At 42.0% G+C, this 23440-nt stretch overlaps 1 long non-coding RNA gene across 6 annotated transcripts; it reads right to left on the reverse strand.

Moving 5' to 3' along the window:
• Positions 1-5830: 5830 nt before the first annotated feature.
• Positions 5831-20575, reverse strand: LOC309846882. Of its 6 annotated transcripts, XR_014302180.1 has the most exons (8): positions 19791-20575; positions 19278-19454; positions 17377-17574; positions 14246-14486; positions 10389-10524; positions 10146-10238; positions 7393-7509; positions 5831-6371 (listed from the first exon to the last, which is right to left on the reverse strand). It is a non-coding gene; the product is annotated as an uncharacterized lncRNA (long non-coding RNA). The 6 variants fall into 6 exon arrangements; XR_014302181.1 differs by having other exon boundaries at positions 14324-14486; positions 19278-20572; XR_014302182.1 differs by having other exon boundaries at positions 19278-20572.
• Between the last annotated feature and the right edge of the window lie 2865 nt (positions 20576-23440).

Raw genomic sequence — 23440 nt, forward strand, 5'->3', positions numbered from 1 at the left:
GGTCATGATCTCAGGGTCCTGGGATCGAGTCCCGTATCGGGCTCTCTGCTCAGCAGGGAGCCTGCTTCCTTCTCCCACTCTCCATCTGCCTGCCTCTCTGCCTACTTGTGATCTCTGTCTGTCAAATAAATAAAATCTTTAAAAAAAAATAAAAAAATAAAAAAAATAAAAAATCAGGTTGTTGGTCTTCTTAGTAATAAGTTTTAAAAATAAATTCCTGGATACATACCAGGTAGAGATGAGGATATAGAACAACTGGAACTCACAGACATCACTGGTGGGAATGAAAAATGTTACAATCACTTTGGAAAACTGCTTGGCCAGGTTTATTGGCAATAGCTCTGAACCAGAAGTAACCTAAAAGTTCATGAAGAAGTGAAAGGATAAACAAACTGTGGTATATCCGTACCATGGAATATTACATGTCCATAAAAAGGAGTGGTGTACTGATACATGCTACAGCACAAATAAATCTCAAAATAATTATGCCAAGTGAAAAAGGCAGACAAGAAATAGTATATATTACAAGATCCCATTTATTCACAATTCTAGAAAACGCAAATTAATCTATAGTGAAAGAGGCAGATCTGTCATTGCCTGGGAAAAGGTGGAGGGCATGGAGAGACAGGAGGGAAGAAATACAAAGGAGCACCAAAAAAAAAAAATTTCTAGGATGGGGCGCCTAGGTGGCTCAGCCAGTTAAGTGTCTGCCTTCAGCTCAGGTCACGATTCCAGGGTCCTGGGATGGAGCCCCGCATTGGGCTCCCTGCTTGACAGGGAGCCTGCTTCTCCCTCTCTCCCTGCTCATGCTCTCTCTCACTATCTCTCCCTGTCTCTCTCTCAAATAAATAATAAAGAAAACATTTTTAGGGGCACCTGGGTGGCTCAGTGGGTTAAAACCTCTGTCTTTGGCTCAGGTCACAACCTCAGGGTCCTGGGATTGAGTCCCGCATGCTTCTCCCTCTCTCTCTGACTGCCTCTCTGCCTACTTGTGATCTCTGTCAATAAATAAAATCTTAAAAAAAAAAAAAGAACAGAACACATTTTTTTTTAAAGATTTTATTTATTTTATTTGACAGACAGAGATCACAAGTAGGCAGAGAGGCAGGCAGAGAGAGAGAGAGAGAGGAGGATGCAGGCTCCCCGCTAAGCAGAGAGCCCGATGTGGGACTTGATCCCAGGACCCTGAGATCATGACCTGAGCCGAAGGCAGCGGCTTAACCCACTGAGCCACCCAGGCACCCCACAGAACACATTTTTAAAAAAAGAAACTTTCTGGGATGATGGACATATTATTTCCATCACAATTACAGCTTTCCAGATTAATATATATATATATATATATATATATATAACACATAAATAGAATTGTATATAACTTTATGTATATATCAAAATGTATCAATTTGTACATTCTAAATATGTGCAGTTTATTATATGACAATTACACCTCATGAAAGCCTTAAACATTTCTTAGCTCCCAATATTCCCCTGGCCTTGTTGTCCCTGACACAAGGAAATGGCCTCCAGCAACCATGTGTATACCACCCAACCCTACCCTCCTGGCCAGAGCTGGTCCATCTGACACTGCAGGTCACTAAAAAATGAGAAATATGGACGTCGGTGCTTTAGAGAAGGGGTCCATGATTTTCTTTTTCTTTTTCTTTTTCTTTTTTTTTTAAGATTTTATTCATTTATTTGACAGAGACCACAAGTAGGCAGAGAGGCAGGCAGAGAGAGAGAGAGAGGGAGGCAGGCTCCCTTCTGAGCAGAGAGCCCAATGTGGGGGCTGGATACCAGGACCCTGGGATCATGACCTGAGCCGAAGGTAGAGGCCTCAACCCACTGAGCCACCCAGGCACCCCTGATTTTCTTTTTCTAAGGTCCCCAGAATTGCCTAGATCTGACCCATCCAAAGACTGGCTAATTTAACTCTTAGATTTCAGGATCTGAGTGTCCTATCAATAAATTCCTTTTGTGCTGGGTAGCTAGAGTTGGTTTCTGTTTCCTGCAACCCTGGGGAAGAAATGAAATTGACGTTTAACTCATGGCATTGATACTTCTTATACTTTCAATCACAAATGGCCTTTTTTTTTTAAAGATTTTATTTATTTATTTGACAGACAGAGATCACAAGTAGGCAGAGAGAGAGGAGGAAGCAGGCTCCCCGCTGAGCAGAAAGCCCGATGCGGGGCTCTATCCCAGGACACTGGGATCATGACCCGAGCTAAAGGCAGAAACTTTAACCCACTGAGCCACCCAGGTGCCCCACAAATGGCCATTTTAAAAATAGGGGGTTGAACTGGCTCCATGGGTCATTCATCCATCCCTTCATTTAACAAACTTTTATTTGATGGCACAGACGTGTCAGGTAAATAGAACCGAACATTTTCACATCTTCTTCAAACTACGTAACAGAGTGGCTAACAACCTCATCTTTACAGTTGGGAAGCTCAGGTGCAGAGGGACTCAGTTACTTCAAAGGCAAAGAATCCTTAGTAGGCTCTGGATCCGACCAATTTGAGTCCAGGCCTGTCTCACTTCAGAGGCCATACTCTGCCACATTCATTACCCATGCTCTGTTCCCTGCTTGTGGTCAGCTCCAACATCGACAGTGTGCCCAGTGTCCAACCATAGGATAATGACTTTAGGAGTCAAGGACCCAGGACGCTTACCTGATCCTCTCATGGCCAACAACAGTGCCAACGGATGGCAGCTCCAGGCCCTGCCCCTGCGGGCCTCAGTGTCTTCAGAAGAGATGAATGATCTACTCGAAGAGGCAGGAACAATCAGGAGATCCTTTTTTCCCAGTGCTGCTCTCTGCTACCTAGTCATGAAACTGACTCCCCAGAAACAAACAAGCAGCCAAATCCTGAAAATAAAAATGGTCATCCACACACAACAGGACACGTCCAAGGAATGGCACCCTTGGCCACAAATCAAAAGATAACGGAGCTAGAATATTCTTCCTGAGATCCCATGGGAATGTTGCACACTTAAAAAAAGCTCAGGTTTGAAGCTGCATTTTTACACCATTGCTGGAAACACCCCTCATAATTTCAAGAGCACAGGTTCAAACTAAAGCCAGAGACCTCATGATACTTTCTTTTCCTCAGGGAAGTAAGCCTACCAGAGTAGAAGAGTTTCATTTTCAATTTGAGAGATTTCAGTATAGTTTAAATGTGCTGCTCTTGAATTTAAAACTATAATAAAAGATGTCTCAATAAAAAGATAATAAAAGAGGAAAATCCATAGATCTTCATCTTATATTTTCTTCCTTGTCAATAACCTACAGAAATATGAAAGCTGCCCAGAGCTCACGTGCACTGAAAATCATCACAGTGGCATCTGGAAGAGGGAAAATGGACACACGCATTCAACATAGTGTGTACGGAGTGTGAACATAGCTTTTGTTATCACATCCATATGGTAAAAATTACACACATGTTAAACATATTTTCAGACATTAATAAATAAGGTAGTATTTATAATTTGTTAAATTTTTAAAAATAGAGTACAAAGACAGGTATGCAGTTTGATCCTGACATGTGTGATGTCTGATGTGTGTGTTGTCGTCAAGGGATACACCAAAATATTAACAGCAGTGATATCTGAGTACAGGTAAAATGCTTTTCTTTTCTTTTCTTTTAAAAGATTTTATTTATTTATTTGACAGAGAGAGATCACATGTAGGCAAAGAGGCAGGCAGGTGGGGGGGGGGAAGCAGGCTCCCCGCTGAGCAGAAAGCCTGACGCGGGGCTCTATCCCAGGACCCTGAGATCATGACCTGAACCGAAGGCAGAGGCTTAACCCACTGAGCCACCCAGGTGCCCTAAAATGCTTTTCTTCTTTCTTTTATATAGTATAATTATTAAAATACATATATGCTAAAGGTAATGTGGTATTGTCATCAGATTGGATCCTGGAACAGAAAAAGTGTATCAGTAGGAAAACTTGTGAAATCTGAGTGAAGTCTGTACCTTCGTGAACAGTAATGTACCCATGGCGATATTTTACTTTGATAATTGTATCATAGTTATGTAAGAAAGCTGAGTATATTTCTGTACTATCATTGTAATTCTTTAATTAATATAAAATTATTTTTCAAAATAAAACGTTTTTAAAAAAATATATATGGTAAGACAAGAGGAACAACAGTGCCAAACAAGCCATTCTTCTTTATTTGTTAGGAAGGCATAATTTAGTATGTATAAAATGTTTTATTTTCCAGATGTATCTTGTTCTTCCATCTGGACTGTAACTTTTTATGGCCGGTGCTATCCCCAGCTCCTCTGTATCCCCCAGATAGCACTTAGACCAGTGCTGGGCTAGGGATGCGTAACCACAATCAACAGGTTCATTGATTAGTTTACTTGTACTGAGAAAAGACACTAAAAGGGAGACCAAGAAATCCACTGTTAATGCTGTTTTTTCTCATTTTCACAAGTGCTGATAGTTCCAAGTGCATTTTTGAAAAACAAGAGAAAATATTAATAAACAATTTAGTTCGAATCATATGAAATGGTATTTTTAGCTAAAGATATCTCATATCTACATTCATACGGTTCAACTTAAATAATTATTTTACATTAGTCATTGAGGGAGTGCATCAGAGACGATACCTTACAAGTCACAGTGCATACTTTAATCCAATTATTATTTCCATGAGTTCCTCTCCTGTAGGGCTTGGTTCTTTGCACTCTCAACTCATGCATTCTCTTCTTCCCCAAAGCTTACATGAGCAACAAAATTCTCCTCAGTGGTTTGGGATAAATCTCTCTCTCTCTTTTTTTTTAAGGTTTCATTTATTTATTTGACAGAGATCACAAGTAGGCAGAGAGGCAGGCAGAGAGGGGGTGGGAAGCAGGCTCCCTGCTGAGCAAAGAGTCCGATGGGGGCTCAATCCCAGAACTCTGAGATCATGACCTGAGCAGAAGGCCGACATTTAACTGACTGAGCCACCCAGGTGCCCCTGAATTGGCATTTTAGAAATTTATCCAGGGGCACTTGGGTGGCTCAGTGGGTTGGGCCTCCACCTTTTGGTCAGGTCATGATCTTGGGGTCCTGGGATTGAGCCCCGTGTTGGGCTCCCTGCTCAGCAGGAAGTCTTCTTTTCCCTCTCCCTAATCCCCTCTCCCCTGCTTGTGCTCACTCTCTCTCTCTCAAATAGAAAAATAAAATCTTAAAAAAAAAACCCACCAATTAAAAATCACAGGTCATGCCACACTGATGTGTCTTGATCAGGTGTGAGATACATAGCAAGTAACGCATGGCTAATTCTTTCTTTCTTTCTTTCTTTCTTTCTTTCTTTCTTTCTTTCTTTCTTTCTTTTAATTTTTTATTTTTTTATAAACATATTTTTATCCCCAGGGGTACAGGTCTGTGAATCGCCAGGTTTACACACTTCACAGCACTCACCAAAGCACATACCCTCCCCAATGTCCATAATCCCACTCCCTTCTCCCAACCCCCCTCCCCCCAGCAACCCTCAGTTTGTTTTGTGAGATTAAGAGTCACTTATGGCTTATCTCCCTCCCAATCCCGTCTTGTTTCATTGATTCTTCTCCTACCCACTTAAGCCCCCATGTTGCATCACCACTTCCTCATATCAGGGAGATCATATGATAGTTGTCTTTCTCTGCTTGACTTATTTCGCTAAGCATGATACGCTCTAGTTCCATCCATGTTGTCGCAAATGGCAAGATTTCATTTCTTTTGATGGCTGCATAGTATTCCATTGTGTATATATACCACATCTTCTTGATCCATTCATCTGTTGATGGACATCTAGGTTCTTTCCATAGTTTGGCTATTGTGGACATTGCTGCTATAAACATTCGGGTGCACGTGCCCCTTTGAATCACTACGTTTGTATCTTTAGGGTAAATACCCAATAGTGCAATTGCTGGGTCATAGGGCAGTTCTATTTTCAACATTTTGAGGAACCTCCATGCTGTTTTCCAGAGTGGCTGCACCAGCTTGCATTCCCACCAACAGTGTAGGAGGGTTCCCCTTTCTCCGCATCCTCGTCAGCATCTGTCATTTCCTGACTTGTTGATTTTAGCCATTCTGACTGGTGTGAGGTGATATCTCATTGTGGTTTTGATTTGTATTTCCCTGATGGCATGGCTAATTTTTTTAAACCCCAAATTTACAACGGGTTTATCTTTTGCTTTTGAATATAAAGGAGAACAGACTTAAGGGAATCCTTCTAATGGCCTCACATCCACACCCACTCACTCCCTTGCATCCGCAAATGGTTTCCTGAGTGGGAGAGACAGAAGTGTGGGAAGAGCCAGGGCTGTGGGAGCACACGCGATGCTGGCTGTCGTCACATGGGACACGTCAGCAGGGCATCAGCCTGTGCGCACCTGCAGACAAAAGGAGGTTGAGAACCACTGTTTAGAAAGGCTCAGCAATAGCCATGTGCTCCAAATTCAGAGCACAAGAGTCACTATCTCACCACACACACGATGTTTATGTGACATATGCAACTGTAGTGCACAGCCTGACATCTGCGAGGTAGCTCTTGTGCCAAGGCCATATTCACGGCTGGCGATGCTTTCTAAACTTCCTTTTGTTACTATAGAATGTTTCGTCTCCAAACCCAATCTTACAATTCATTCATTCACACAAAAACTCTCCCTGAGTGCCTACTGTGTGGCAGGAAGAGCTATATTATGGGTATTAATCACACAGATGCTGTCCCTGGGTACAAGAAATTAGTTGTGGAGACAAACAGTCAGGCAGAGACTAAACAAAAATTTATAAATTGCAGGGACGCCTGGGTGGCTCAGTTGGTTGGACGACTGCCTTCGGCTCAGGTCATGATCCCGGAGTCCCGGGATCGAGTCCCGCATCGGATTCCCAGCTCCATGGGGAGTCTGCTTCTCTCTCTGACCTTCTCCTCATTCATGCTCTCTCTCACTGTCTCTCTCTCAAGTAAATAAATAAAATCTTTAAAAAAAAAAATTTATAAATTGCAAAGCTTCACAATAGAAATGAATAGGAAACCAGGCCAGGGAGAGTGTAATCAGATAAGGAGATCGGGGAGGGTTTCTCTGAGGCTTTAAGTGTATGCTGAGACCTAAAAGCTGGGGAGAGGTCAGCCAGGCAAAGAACAGGAGATGGTGCACGAGGCCAGTGACAGATCTTGAGGTCGGTAAATGGAAGCATGACATGGGGCCGATCTGCAGAACTGGGCAGTTTCTCCCTGGTAATGCTCAGAGGCCCAGGTAAGCATTACAGAGGGCTTGCTTTGGACTGACACAGAATTGAACGTTCTGAGCAGTGGTGTCACGGAGGGCCTACGAGGAAGGGGGAGATGAAGGTACTTTGAGAAACATGAAAATATTAACATTCTGCAAGAGATCGCAGAGACCCCATATTTACCAACGCAGACACTTCTTTGCTTTTCCTCCTCTGATGTCTTTGCAGAGATCTGAATGCCTCTGATCCATCACAGGGATTCGGAAATGTTGAGCAGATTTCGCTAAAATCTGGAGGTGCCTGGAAGAGAAGTTCAAGTTCACATCATCAGGATTATATCATTTCTCAGAAGACAGCCATCGTCTATATATCAACGAACGAGGCCTAAGGCAGCACTTTATTCCAGTACTTTTCTACGATTTCAACCCCCAACTCGAGGAATGTTGTAAAATCCATGACAACTTGCCATGTCCCACATATTATCCACCATTACCATAAATCAAGGTTTCGTGTTTGTAATTTATGTCTCAGCACTTAGAGAATACCTTGCTAGTTATTTTAAAGAGATAAATCAAATCAAAACTTTGTTAATAAAATACTAGAAATGTCATAAGACTTCTGATTTATTTAAAGATGTCTAACTTTCTTGATCTCCATTTATTTCAAGTTTGAAGAAGAAAAATGGTTAGCTGGATCATCTTGCTCTTATTTTTATTCCTTAATTTAGGAGATTACATCTCAGTTCCAAAACCATTTTTAATAATGAGATATGCAATGTTTAACTGTTGATGCTTTTAAAAGAATAAACATGATTAAGATTAATTCATGCAGTCCCAGATATATTCGAATAATGGATTAGTCTGTACAGCACATTTGATTCATGTCTGATAGTCCAGCTTTTTTATTTTAGCTGCATCCATACACACAGAAATTTACTCCTTTGTTTAAAAGCCAGAACCGTTTATGCAATGGAAGGAAATGAATATAGACTGACCACTGATGGGTTGAACCTTCCAATTTCCCTGAGTTACCAATCATATATATTCACAGGATATGATGAGGATACAGCAAGGTAACATTATCAAACAAAGAGTGAAAGGTATTCATGGATTACAGAAAGGTCTTTTCAAAAGCAGAGTGCCAGAAGATAAGAATTAAATAAGTGAGAAAAAGTAAGTAAAGAGGGCAGCAGAAAACTTTTGGAGGTGATGGACAGGTTTATGGCACAGATCATGGTGATGGTATCATGGGTGTATACTTATCTCCAAACTCCTCAAGTTATGTACATTAAATACGTACAGTTTTTATATGTCAATCATTCCTCAATAAATGGGTTTTTAACAATAACAACAAACAAAAGAATTAAATAAACGGAAGGCACTGAAAGGAAAAGACAAAATCTGGATAAGCACAAAGGCAAGGAAGGAAAGGCATACTTTCCTTTTCTAGCAAAGAGTTGTGTCTATACCAGATCTCAAAGCAGAAAGTGATTATCCATTTTTGGTGCCAACTAACTTATATTTTCCATCAGGGAGGATGAGGGGCAAATTTTTGTCATGGACCTGGGAAATAATCACCAACATTCTTCACTTACTACTTGAATGATTTTTGTCCTTCCTGCATTAGTGAACATATATAGTTTTGATGTTGATGAAAACTCAGGCAAAGAAACATAATGGAGTTACTCACTGTTTTTACAACTTCAAAATGACCAGCAAAGAGACATAGTCTGGCATCATTTTGGTGGGCCTGTTCATTTTTTAATATTTGCCAAATAACACTATTTTTTTGGAAGATTTTATTTATTTATTTGACAGAGAGATATCACAAGTAGGCAGAGAGGCAGGCAGAGAGAGAGGGGGAAGTAGGCTCCCCGCTGAGCAGAAAGCACGATGCGGGGCTCCATCCCAGGATCCTGGGTTCATGACCTGAGCTGAAGGCAGAGGCTTAACCCACGGAGCCACCCAGGCACCTGCTAAATAACACTATTAAGTGACAAGAACATTGAATATAAAACTAACACCTATTATAAAATGAGAAATAATCCATGATAATAAGTTCAAAAAAAAAAAAGTAAAAGAAAGCACATTTCTACTTAGTATCGTCTAAATTTAAAGCATAGGGATTGGGGGGAAAAAACTTAACTAAGGGGGCACCTGGGTGGCTCAGTGGGTTAGGCCGCTGCCTTCGGCTCAGGTCATGATCTCAGGGTCCTGGGTTCGAGTCCCACATCAGGCTCTCTGCTCTGTGGGGAGCCTGCTTCCTCCTCTTTCTCTCTGCCTGCCTCTCTGCCTACTTGTGATCTCTCTCTGTCAAATAAATAAATAAAATCTTAAAAAAAAAAACTTAACTAAGCTCAGCAACTAACAGCTGCGGGATCTAGAAAAACTCAGCAGCTTCAGTTTATCACGTTCAAGGTACAGTGTGCTCTCTTAGGTCCTGTTTTAGCTGTGAAGTCCATTATGATTGACTCTACCAGCCAAGACACTGTTGCCTTCCACTGAGTACAGAGCCTCATAACTTACAAATGGGCTTAACTGGCAAATTACTGGCTAGTTTAAGAAAACACCACCCTCTCTAGCCTAGGTCTTGCTACCCCAGAGAAATACCAAACCTTAATATTTAAAGAGATCCTTACTTTAGTTATTGGTATAAACTCGAGATTAAAGCAATATCCTCCTTTCAATTTCACTTCTATTCCTTGTGTCACAAAGAGGCAGGAAGGACACTGTTTTCTCCTCTCCTTGATGGCAACTCACCAATACTCCATCGCACACACATTCCTTGTACTCATAGTATTTGCACACACATAGGACTATCAGAATAGTAAGAATCACACAAAGAACAGATGCTGCAAATAGACTGCAGGTTACGTGAGTGTCCATTTTTAAAGCTGTGAGTATTTTAAAGGTGAATTGAAAAAGAGAATCGCTTACTGTGCCGAAAGAGGCATATGTGGAGACAAGCGGCAAAAAACGGAAGAGTCGTGAGGATTCTCAGTAATACCTCATACACAGCCAAGCCACTTCCTAAGAAAAGTAAATGGGAAAAAATGGTTAACACTTACACTGGGCAAAGACCAAGTTGCCAAAAACAGTTTTAAACAATGCCATACACGATTAGGTGACCTAATGTGGAGCCCCTCCCCCATTTTCAGATCCCCGGTTTCTGTGACTGACCTGCTAGTGAGGGTGGCTATCCCGTACCGTCGCAATGAATAAAACAAATGAGCAACCAGAAGCTGAAAGAATGAAGAAAGTCTCTCTGTTCCTACAGCTCAAAGTCAAAATTCAAAGTCTCCATTCCTTACTTAGCCTGTCCAAACAGATAAAAGAAAAACATTCAGATCACTGACTTCAGTCCCCAAAGAGAAGCCACCCCCTTAAATAAAGCACTTCACAGCTCTCATCTCACTGCAGCTATCGTCATGAGCTCTTTCCACCCATGTTCCCATGAACACAGTAACATAACTGCCTTTGGCATACGTTTGAAAAATGTAACAGCGCCTTGATCCTGCATTTTTAGTTGCAGGATGGCAGAGAGGGTTGCTGTGGGACGTTATGTTTTCCTGCACAGGAACACTAAAGCTTTACCTACAGAGTGTGCAGATGTAGTGGGTTGGAATGAAGAGTCAGGCAACCAGGATGTGGAAGATCCCACTTTGCCTAATGACCTAGTGGGAAAACCACACATGCCTTACAATTTCCTGAGACCAGAAAGACAGGAGACTCGCTCTGCCTCTCCCAATTCCTGGGCAATTCTGGGAATCTCACATCTTGGACATCTCTTTCTTCTGTTTGGTGGGACTTTGGGCATTTGTGGCTCTGAAGAGGCCCTCAAACACTATATCTAAAATACAAGGAGAATGTGTTCTAGGGAGAAAGGAAAGTGTCCTAGCCCCCTGCTCTAGCCAGGGCTCCCTCATGGTGACCAAGGATTCAGGACAATAGAACCAGACTCAGGAAGCAGATGGAAGCAGATGGAACTTAGGGGTTTATGACAAAGGCCTTTCCCATTAACACTCTCAGAAGGAGGAACCTCAAACTACCCTAAGTTCAATGAGTATAGAAGCCTAAAAACAGAGGTAGGTCTCAGCCCTTCTCTGACATGTAAAGGCATCAATATAACAGTTATGCCTGATCTACTTGAATTTAACCTGTGAACCAGAACATTCAGTGTCTACAGTTGAGGCTTCCTTCCTCAATTCTCAATTATTTCTCTTTCAAATCCAGGTTTCTCTTGGGCCACTAACTGCTTTCAAAAGTATTTCAGGCAATTCCTAGATCTCTGCTAAGGCTGATGGGCTATCAGGACATCAGTTAATGTTAACACTGGGTCCAGCACGTGGGGCAGAAGAGGCTGGGATTGGCAGCAATCCAGTTACCTGTGCCTGACATGAATGGGCTTGTATATGAATGAATGACCCACAAAAGAGGCTTTTTGGCAGAACAAGAAAGAAGAGAAGCTTATAATCTGGTAAAATGTTCTAAGAAGTATGCTAAGTTTGACCTCAAACTTCTTAAGCTCCCACATCCAACTATCGGCTAAAATAAATATAGTAGATAAACCAGTAGTTGAGGCTACCTTGAAGAAACCACCAACCTTAGAAATGCTGGACAGTCTATAGAAGTTCTGACATGGTTCAGCCAACAAATTGATGGCATTAAAAGATGTGTGTGTGTGTGTGTGTGTGTGTGTGTGTGTGTGCACTGTTTGGAATGAATGAAACTTTAATGACATTAACAACCAACTGCAATGTGTAGACCGTATTTTAAGATTTTATTTATTTATTTGACAGAGCGAGACAGCACAAGCAGGGAGAGCAGCAGAGGAAGAGGGAGAAGCAGGCCCCCTGCTGAACAGGGAGCCCGATGTGGGACTTGATCCCAGGACTCTGGGATCATGACCTGGGCCGAAGGCAGACGCTTAACCATCTGAACCACCCATGTGCCCTGTAGACTGTATTCGGATCCTAACTTGCACAAAGCAAATGTGAAAAGTCACTCTGGTGATAATCAGGGATATTTAAACATAGACTGTTAGAGGACACTGAATCAGTTAAAGTCTGTGCTGATGCAATGACAAGATACTTGGAAATTTTCTTTCATGTTCTCAAGAAAAAAGTGGTGGAGTCGCTGAGACAACATGAGCAAAAAAAATTTTTTTTTAAGATTTTTATTTATTTATTTGACAGAGATCACAAGTAGGCAGAGAGACAGGCGGAGAGAGAGAGGAGGAAGCAGGCTCCCTGCTTGAGCAGAGAGCCCGAAGCGGGGCTTGATACCAGGACTCTGAGATCATGACCTGAGCAGAAGGCAGAGGCTTTAACCCACTGAGCCACCCAGGCGCCCCCAAATGTTGGTTTTTACTGAAAGGAGTGATAGGAGGGTGCAGGTTCCTTCTAGTCTCTTGTGAATGTGTCACAATTTCCACAATAAAAAAGGCTTTAAAAGCCAGTGTATTACCATTAATCTTAAAAAGTACATAAATACCCTTATTACAACATAATTTATCTCAGTGCAAAATGGAAATAACCTCAAAGTTCTGCAATAGGAAAAAAAAACTTAAAACGATGATAAACCCGTTTGACAAAAATTATGCAGCTGTTAAGATGACAATACAGAAGAGAACAACAAAGAAGGTGCTTATGGACTTATTTTTAGAATAAGGATTACATCCTTATTATGAACTTAACTCCTCTGAATAGGTATGAAGATAAACAGAGCAGAAGCATATGTAAGAAAAAATAAAACAGCAAGTTGATGTATTATAAAGGGCAGTGGAATGTTTTTCTTTTTGGCGAAATAATATTGTTTCTGAAAGTGAAGAGCTGAAATGAACAAAACAACAAAAATTGACCTGGGCCTCCATAGGCTGAAATGCAACATAGTGTAGCAGAAACAGCACCTGCCTCCAGAGTTGCATGATCTGGGGGTTATTTAAACAATCTGAGAATTGGTTTCCTCCTATCTAAAATTAATATAAAATATCTACCCTTGTGGATGCTACAAGGATCAGTGGTGTAAGTAAATATCTATCACAATCACCCGGCATGCACTAAACCTTCTGTAAGCAGAACTATTTATTACTGTCACATTAAGGTGTGCGTTTGGGGGGGGGGGTGGTTCTGGAAAAGAGAAAAAAATGAGGTGTGGCGATGGCGAAGCGGCTGCGGATGTTTTTTGTTTTTTAAAAAGATTTTATTTATTTATTTGCGAGAGAGAGAGAGAGCATAAGCAGGAGGAGCAGCAGGCAGAGGGAGAAACAGACTCCCCACTGATCAAGAAGCCTGATATGGGACCCGATCCCAGGACCCAGGGATCATAACCTAAGCGGAAGGCAGATGCTTAACCAACAGAGCCACCCATGTGTCCTGAAATTTCTAATCTAAATACCACAACTGATTTCTACAGTGAGAAAGTAAAAGCCAGAAGAAAAGAGGCATGATTCCAAAAATAAAAAGAAAGAAAAAGCAGTGTTTTGCCAGGAATGGGTATGCTTGCCCCAGGACTAATACCCTCAAATACAGGTTTGGTCACAGCTGCCAGCATCTGTCCAAGACCAGGATTAGTTCTGTTCCTGGAGTTTTCTTACACTTCAGCTGGCGATGATCCCCCTACCCCCCGCAACCATTTTTGGGGGACAATGATTCATTTTTAGTCATCTGATTATAGTTTGAGCTCAGAGACAAGACCTACATTTCTTCTCTCTTTTTAAAATTATTCCCTTACAATTCGATCCCTGTCTTCCATCATCAAACACTGCCAAGGAGGCTCGTCTCTCTAGCCCCATATAAAGGCACCTAAACATTTCTTGTACCTTCTTCAGATCTGGGGTCCTCTAGGTCTTTTTCTTAGTTTCCTCTAGCCATGCTCTTCTTCCCCTTCCTGTAGACCTGTACGTTTTGCCCTGGAGCTGCAGGGCAGAATATTGTATGACATGGCTCTTCTATTCTTGTACCTTATTCCCCGACCCCTTGTCCGCCTCTGCCTCACTGTACCAGAGAAGCCTTAGCACCACTCCAACTAGCCCTTACCTGCAGCTGGCCACATAAGATTTTAGGGCCTCATGGCAAAATGCCCTGTCTTCATTCTTTGTGCAAAAGCCGTATTACCATAAATGTCTGCAGCCTTGGGACACTTGGTGGCTCAGTCAGATAAGCGTCTGCCTTCAGCTCAGGTTGTGATCCCAGGGTCCCCCATCAGGCTTCTTGCTCAGCAGGGAGTCTGTGTCTCCCTCTGCCTGCTGTTCCCTATGCTGGTGTGCTCTCTCTGTCTCTGACAAATAAATAAATAAAATCTTGAATTGGGAAAAAAAAAAAAGGACAGTTCAGTTGAAAAATACCCAGTCTTTGTGATGTGGTCTCTCTGGTCCTGTATAGCCTCTAACAAATGATCCTTCAAAACCACCCAGAGATGAGGCACTGAAAGACGGACTTCAAGGAGCAGCCCCTATGGGTGTCACATTCCAGGGACATATTATTACAAGAGGGAACTATCATTACTATCATTATATCTCCAAATCTGAAGTCAACTCTGAGGCAACTTTTATGAGTGCTGGAAATTATGTTGTAAGCCACACAGGAAGGTCATGCTGTAGAAAGGGGCCCCTCAGAAGCAAAAAAGGGGAAGTCAACACTGCTTGTGGGCCTCCTCAAGGTGGTGTGTGAGGCACCACCACAAGTCCTCTATGTGTGTTATTTCACTGTTTCCTTTTCTTTCCTTCTTCCACTCAGATTTATTCTTCCAAGTATCCCACAGTAGTCTGTACACATTCTATCATTTCTACTGAGGATGAACTTGGAGATGATTCGAGACTGCCAGTGTCAGAATCAGAGACAAACCTATTTCTTCAAACTCCCAGGATATATATTCTTTGTAAAAGTTCCCACTAGTTTTCAGATGACAGAACATTGAAGGATACATACTGACACAAACATTACTATTCCTTAAACTATGCTATGGGCATAAAGAATGCTAAAAACTCTGTGGGCTTTTGCCTCGTGCTAGCACATCCCTCGGTTCAAAATTAGTACCTTTTCAGAACGTGGGTGCCGGTACGAGAACGAACCCAGGAAGAAGAAAGCCGTATGAGAACCTCACTCTCCCACTGGGCAGACTCTCTCAAGATGGCCTGGCACCCCTGACCACTAATTGACATTCTTCTCTGCTGCATGCTTGCCTGTGCCTATTAGAGTATTAAAATATTAATAGGGTCTTGGTATCTGTCATTATTAATTTTAGAGAGTAACAAGGACATGCTGAGCCCTAGTATTGATAGATTTGCAGAATATGTTAATCATAGCACTCATTACTCAGCTAAGTTATTCTTTTTGCAGATGGTTTTTCTCCACTAATCATTTCTGATATTTAACAATTTGTCATCTCCAACTATGCACGCTTGTTTCTTAGAAGTATTCATATATGTATCTTTATAATGTCTTTATAGCAACAATCTATTAAACAATTGTTGTGCCCCATCACCTAATGACAAAATCTGACAAATACCTAGAGAATTCAACTAAGAAATGAGTAGCTTATTAAATCTGGCAGAAAATAATATGTTCCTGCTTTTGAAATGAGAAAGCTGTAGCAAAAAGTTAAATGACTTTCTAACAACTAACCTGCATGAAGATCTAATCTTTTCTCATTCCAGAAGCTTGAAGATTTAGATCTGGGGTCTGTATTTAACAAAGGCAGACTCAGACTTCACTTACAGCATGGGACTCAAATATAATTGCAAAGGTAACTAAGAAGTATCTTTTTATTGTCACCCAAAACCTTCAACGCAAATTAGGTACAGAGGAAAGGAACAAATCACACAGTCCTTAAAAAGTAATCAAAAATCCTGCCTTCAGGTAACAGTTCTTTTTAAAGATTTTATTCATTTATTTGAGAGAGAGAGAGAGCGAGAACAAGCAGGGAGAGAGGCAGAGGGAAAAGCAGACTCTCTGCTGAGCTGGGAGCCCAACATGGGACTCTATCTCCGGACCTGGAGATCAGGACCTGAGTGGAAGGCAGACAAAGGCAGACAAAGGCAGATGCTTAACCATCTGAGACATCCAGGAGCTCCCTTCAGCTAAAGAATCTTATCCCACTTGACGGTCGATGCCATCACATACACACACACACACACACACACACACGTCTTTTTATTCTTCCTTTTTTTAAAATTTATTTATTTGACAGAGATCACAAGTAGGCAGAGAGGCAGACAGAGAGAGGATGGGAAGCAGGCTCCCTGCAGAGCAGAGAGCCCCATGTGGGGCTCGATCCCAGGATCCTGGGATCATGACCTGAGCCGAAAGCAGAGGCTTTAACCCACTGAGCCACCCAGGTGCCCCCTTTTTATTCTTCTTAACCTATTCCCACTATCACTTCTAAGAGATCAGTATGTTACCTGCCCCCCAAATGGGATGATGGTGGCAACATATATAAACCCCTGTCTTATGCATCATACCCCATTACCTACAGAAAAATCTATACCTCAAAGCTCAAGATGAATCAATGCTCACGCCCTCCTTCAGATAACTGTGTTACTACTTAATTACTTACCATGGTATCTTCACCCTCCAAGAAGAGGACAGATGAAAGCATGAGGAATGCAGATGGAACCAGAAAATAATTTGGCTGGTTTGCATGATCCCCATTACTATTTATTAAATACTTCTTAATGAGGTTTCCGGCAGAAGCAGAAATGTTTTCAATTTAGAAGCCGAAATAACCCCAATTGTGCTTTCCCTCAGGCTCTCTGTATCACAAATCAAATAGTGATGCATCTCTTTATAACATGACTCGCATGGCTTTTCATGGCCCAGACTCATGACAAGTTAGAACAATAGGCTGCTTTGCTCCTTCCCTCTCAGGCCACAACTAAAATGCAAAACAAAACAAAACAAAACAAAAAAACTCCAACCAAGCAACCAACCTCTGGGGGAGGTGTTTTCCATTTTCAGTATTGTGCAGCTCATGCTTCAATTGATAATCCAGATCTCTTCTAACGATCTTGAAGAGGCTTACAGTTTTTCCACTGAAAAATGTAAATCCCAGCCTACCTCCCAAATGCATTCCATAATGAATAATTCCGTAAGAGAAAACATCACAGAAAACGGGCTGCTCTGAAAAGAGGCGGTTGTAATTAACCCATGATTCCCCACAAACTCCTTACTTTCACTCCGGTCAGTAGAAATTTTCTGAAAATCAGATTGTCCCTGTGAGGATGGCAAGTACCGTAGAAAAGACAAGAGAATGCTGACACCATGAACAGCCTGAAAGTTGGGACTTTTCTGCTTAATCCCTGACACAGCACGTTGTCCTATGATGGCTCTCTCTTCTAGTCTAACGTGGGTGTTGGTAGGGTGTGGGCCTGTGTGGAAAAAAGGGATGAGAATGGACCTCTGCTCCGATGTGGACTGAACGACTAATACCTTCATGTCAACCTTTTTGGCCAGACAGTGGCCCTCTTTGTCTCAGCCTTACTCACACGGCCACAGTAACACTGCTGGGTGATGCTATGGACTCATTGTATCCCCTCTCCCCGCCCGTTCATTTGGTGAAGCCCTAACCCACAGTTGGATGGTGTTTGGAGACAGGGCCTTTGGGAGGTATACATGTTAAATGAGGTCATGGCGGGAGCCTTGTGGGATTGGTGTCATTATAAGAAGACACAACCAGAAAGCTTGCTTTCTCTCTCTCTAAAGAAGAGATCAGACATATGTGCACACACTGAGACGGCCACCATCTGCAAGCCAGGGAGAGAAGTCTCACCAGAACCCGACCACACTGGCACCCTGGTCTTGGACTTCCAGCCTCCAGAACCGCGAGAAAGTCAGTTTCTGTTCTTTAAGTCACCCAGACTATGGTATTTTGTTACCACAGTCTGAGCTCACTATACCCGCTGAAGAGACAGATATTTGGGGCAGAGTCATTTCCATAAAAATAGAGTTGCTCTAAATGCAATGGACAGTTATTTCCTCTTTCATGCTCCTATTTATGACATTTTCATTTAAACATACACCTTTTGACCAGTGCCTGGGGCTGCCACTCTAGAAAAGCAAACAAAAGCCTCAGAACTGGGGAACAAGAGAGGGAGTACAGCTCTTCTCAGAAGACAGAGCAACAGATTCCATTTTCTGCACATGATATCCTATTCCAACCGCAGCGCATAAGAGCAAAGGCACTTGGGGATCCCTCTGGGAGGGAGCTGGAGCCCTGCCACTGCAGAGGTCAAGGTCAGAGCAGAGCCTGGGCTGAGATATGTTTGGGACACCACCCTTGGTACCTGGGCTCTCCCCATGCCTTGGCCCTTGCACTCCATACTTCCATAGTGTATGTGCTAAGCTCAAGGGAGTTCATTGAAGAGATCACTGGTCTCCCACAAGGAATAACTTAAAAGGAGAGGGAAACTGCTAAATCCCACTCTATAAATCAGGTTTGTTCTGTTCTGACTTGCAAATCTGAAGCTTTCTATTTGACTCCATGTGGTTGTGTTACATGAGGGCTCCCACAAGCCTGAGATAACACAGCTAGGTTTACCAGCTGCCAGTGGCCCCAAATCAGTAATTTCCCAGAGACAAATCAGTCTCTAATAAACTGCTTTCCCCTGCTTAAAAAAAAAAAAAAAAAAAGAAAAAAAAAAAAAGAATAAAATGTCAATGCCATGCAGCCAAGTACAGAGATGGAAATGAAAGCTCAGCCTATCACCGCGGGCTTTATTTTTATTTTTAATAAAATTGATTTGGATCAATTTGAGATAACTGCTGGGGCACGCACGGCTTTACTTTTGGACACGTCATTTGTTTTTGTTTCTGATCTGGGCTCAAAAGGAAGATTGCCAGTGTTTTTCCAGTGGCACAAAGCAGTTTCAGAAGAGTTAAAATAAGAACAACCCCTACCTGCTCAATCTGCCAGAAAACACAGGAGAGGAGCAATCAGTTCTGGGAAGAGCTGCTCTGAATGAGGTGTGCCTGGCTGCTTGAGGCCATGCTGTTTGTCAGTCTTTCAAAATTCAAGTCATTACCAGATGCTGATCTACTATAATATTGTGATATTTTATCTGATTACACTTACCTGATTGTGCCTTATCTGCTATTTGCCTTCCCATTCTTCCATGTATATTAAATGCAGGTGCTTTTATTATTCTGAGAGCTAGAAAGTGTTGACTGCTCTGAATATAAATGGGGATATTATATCATTAACTTGCTCCGAAAGCAGGGCCATTCACTGTGTAAATCACATGCAAGGTACCTAGTGGAGACACAATAAACCATAATGTCTTGAGAAAGAAAGCAATGAGGAATGGATAAGGAGATAAAAATTTAAGGCATTGTTAAAGAAGGGTAATCTTCAAAATCCTATTTGGTTCTTTCAAACTAGCATTTGTTGTGAATATAACCTTTATATTAGAAACTTTTCTAAGTTCATAAAAAAAAAACTTTGGGGGGAGGCATGGTAACATGTAATGTTATCGCTCCCAGGATTGCATAAAAACACGATCACTAACATTCTATGGCTTCCCTAAGTTAGGAGAACCAGTCTAATCTTTTAGAAAAGTACACTATGCTTTGGCAAACATATTCTTACCCCACACAGATGTGCAGCTTAAACAAGGTGAACAAATGGCCAGATGATTTATGTATTTCCAGACATTGAAAGGTGAAGAGTGTAGACTCCAGCCGCAAATTTCAAAGGAACTAATGTGCGGTGAATTAAGGCAGAACTGTGACAATGTGTACCTGTCTGACGGTCTGGGGTTATATGCTCTGCTTAGTTTCCACTATGTTGGCCTCCCTGAAAGTTAATCCACAGTTATTTAAGTGGAAAGTTTCAGAAAATCCATTTCTGGAGCAAATGTTATGTGAGAGTTAAAACACTGCTCCGTGTTGCATAGACTATCAGATGGCCCGGGCACTGAGGAGGGTGTCGGATTCCTCTTCCAACACAACAGCGGGGAGCCAGGCCCTGTAAAGGAACACACGTGATTCTCTGCCTGAAGCAATGTGGCCAGGGTCCTCCTCTGACTCAGATCAGAAGGGGTGGGGCAGAAGAAAACAAGTGTGGAGACAAATGGGAACCTGCAGAGTAAAGTTCTCCTTCCCGTGCAATCAAGGAAGACAAGGGTTTCCTCTCTCCTCTTCTTCTCAGATTCCGTATGTGAGATGCAGGACTACTCCTCTCTCTGCACCATTCCCCCTTATGTACAAATGCATACTGCGGTCAATTTTCTTTTAACTCCACAAATGTATGTTGAGAACACCTCTTTAATTCAAGGTTGCTGTAGAATCAGAGAATCCATTCTTCCTCTTCTTGAATTATGTGTTTGAAAACAAAACACGAAGGGGTGCCTGCCTGGCTGGCTCAGTCAGCGACCATGGGACTCTTGATCTCGGGGTTGTGGTTCAGGTCCCACACTGGGTGTCGAGATTACTTAAAAGTAAAATCTCATTAGAAAAAACATGAATGTGGAAGATGGTCTGATCTTTTCAATTATTCCACATTGGCACATATTTTTTTCAGAAAAGCCACTGTAATATGTTTCTCATAACATGATTCAGCTTCATTTATTTGTTTATGTATAAAAGTAACCTTAATGGGGTATTATTTTTTTTTAGAAGATCTAGTCTTGAAAACTTGCGAAAAGACAAAATAAATATCCCAAATATAAAAGGTAAAACCCTAAGTCTTTCTAAAGAGAATGTATGGGAGAATGTGTTCATGACTTAAAAAAAGATAGCCAAGATTTCTTAGGTCATAGAAAGCAATAACCATAAAAAAAATTAGGCTTCATCAAAAAAAAATGAAAAACTGCTACTCATCAAAAGACACCATTAAGAAAATAAACAGGCAAGGGACGCCTGGGTGGCTCAGTTGGTTAAGCAGCTGCCTTCAGCTCAGGTCATGATCCCAGCGTCCTGGGATTGAGTCCCACATCCGGCTCCTTGCTCAGCAGGGAGCCTGCTTCTCCCTCTGCCTCTGCCGGCCATTCTGTCTGCCTGTGCTCGCTCCCCCCCCCTCTCTGATAAATAAATAAAATCTTTAAAAAAAAAAAAAAAAAAAGAAAAGAAACAGGCAAGTTACAGACTTGAAGGAAGCACCGGCCAAACCTATATTTGACAAAGGACTGTTTTCCAGGATCTACAAAGAACTGTGACAATTTAACAACAGAAAGACAAACACACGAATTAAAAATGGGCAAAAGATTTAAAGAATCAAAAAGTATATACACCAGAATGTCCAAGAAGCACATAAAAAAATACTCAATGTCATTTTGTATCAAGGAAATGCAAATTAAAATCACAGGAGATGCCATTACGCCCACCCTCCCCCCACCACCCCAAAATGGCTATAAAGAGACTGACTCCACCAGTCAAGGGCAAGGTGACAGACCTGGTACAATGTGGTTGATGGCAGGGTAAAATGACACAACCGCACTGGGACAAGGTCTGGAGGTTTCTTGTACCTGGTAGCCAGTACTCCCATACACAAGTATTTATGCAGTATAAAAGAAAACATATCCACAAGACTTGTGATGTTCATAGCCACCTCTACCCTATAGCCCAAACCTGAAACAGGTCCAGTGTCTACCAGTTGGGAAGAGATTAACAGTGGTGAGCAATGGAACAAGCAACACAAAAGAACTAGAGTTCACGTAGTTCATCGATCTAAAACTTAGTTGGGCATCAGAATTACTTGAGAGTTTTCTAAAAAATACAGGTTTCTTGACTACACTTCAGAGATTCTGATTCAGAAGTTCAGTAGTTGTCAAAAAGGTCCTCATGGATGGGGCACCTGGGTGGCTCAGTGGGTTAAGCCTTTGCCTTCGGCTCTGGTCATGGTCCCAGGGTCCTGGGATCAAGCCCCACATCAAGCCCCTCTATCTCTGCCTGCTACTCTGCCTACTTGTGATCTCTCTTTCTAGTCAAATAAATAAATAAAATCTTCAGAAAAAAAAAAAAAAAAAGGTCCTCATGGGATTTCAGAGCAAACCTAGGTTTTTGTTTTTTTTTTTTTTTTAAAGATTTTATTTATTTATTTGACAGAGAGAGATTACAAGTAGGCAGAGAGGCAGGCAGAGATAGAGAAGAGGAAGCAGGCTCCCTGCTGAGCAGAGAGCCCGATGCGGGACTCGATCCCAGGACCCTGAGATCATGACCTGAGCCGAAGGCAGCGGCTTAACCCACTGAGCCACCCAGGCGCCCCGCAAACCTAGGTTTGACAACCCATGATCCTGTTCATTTCTTTCATCTACTTCAAACAGATACTCCAGAAAGATGGCAAGGGAAGTATCTTTTCCTCCGCTTCTTCTACCTACCACGTACTGTTCATGCTATCCCATCTAAACTGCATGATGACTCCTCAAGTGGGTATTATAAACTCCACTTTACAGTCTGGAAAATCAAGACCAGGCAACACTCAGTGACTCTGTCCCAAGCCATTAAGAGCTAACAGGAGAGGAACCAAGATTTGAAGCTAGACGGATCTACCAAGCTCTCACACTAGCACAAACCTTTTCATAAAGGATAAGGGGGAAAGTTCCAGGAAAATCTTCTGACAGAGAGAAAGAGAGACAGAGACAGATGGACAGGAATGGAGACAGACAGAGACAGATTTAGAGCTTTGTTCCCAGGTCGATGGCTCTACTTCAGGACTTCGGATCCTCAGAGTTCTCTAAGTGAACGTCCCAAACCGAATACCTTTTCTTCCTCTCACAAACACATAATAGTCTTTACTATTTGACTGTTAAAACACATTGTAGGCATACTGTCACCTGCCTAGCTGCCTAAATTAGGAATTTTTAGTCAAGGTCAACAGTTGCTACCACCATCCTGGACTGCTATAGTGACTGGGCTTTAATTCTCTCGTGCTGCCTTTAGGTTTGGAAGGGCTGCACCTTACAGACAATATAGCTTCACACAGACACACATTTTTATTAAGATTCCCACGTTCCCTATTATTGTACATTATTGTCAGGGTCTTTTGTTAGGAGCCGTTGGGATTAGGAATCAGGTGTTCAGAATAAATAATCCTTGTCCTTCACTATGTGATTTGACAACGGGGATGTGTAACATTCGGAGTATTCTAGAGCTCAATACTCCCCTCTTTGTGGCAGGGTCCTGAGACATCCCGTTGCATATCCTTTTCAGATGAGGCCCATGCCTCTTAGCCATACACACTCTATTTGTAGCCTACAAGATCAAATCTTCCCATAGCTGATTCCTTTCTAGTGCCCAATT

Source organism: Mustela nivalis (genome assembly GCF_964662115.1).
Source record: "Mustela nivalis genome assembly, chromosome: 13".
Lineage (NCBI taxonomy): Eukaryota > Metazoa > Chordata > Mammalia > Carnivora > Mustelidae > Mustela > Mustela nivalis.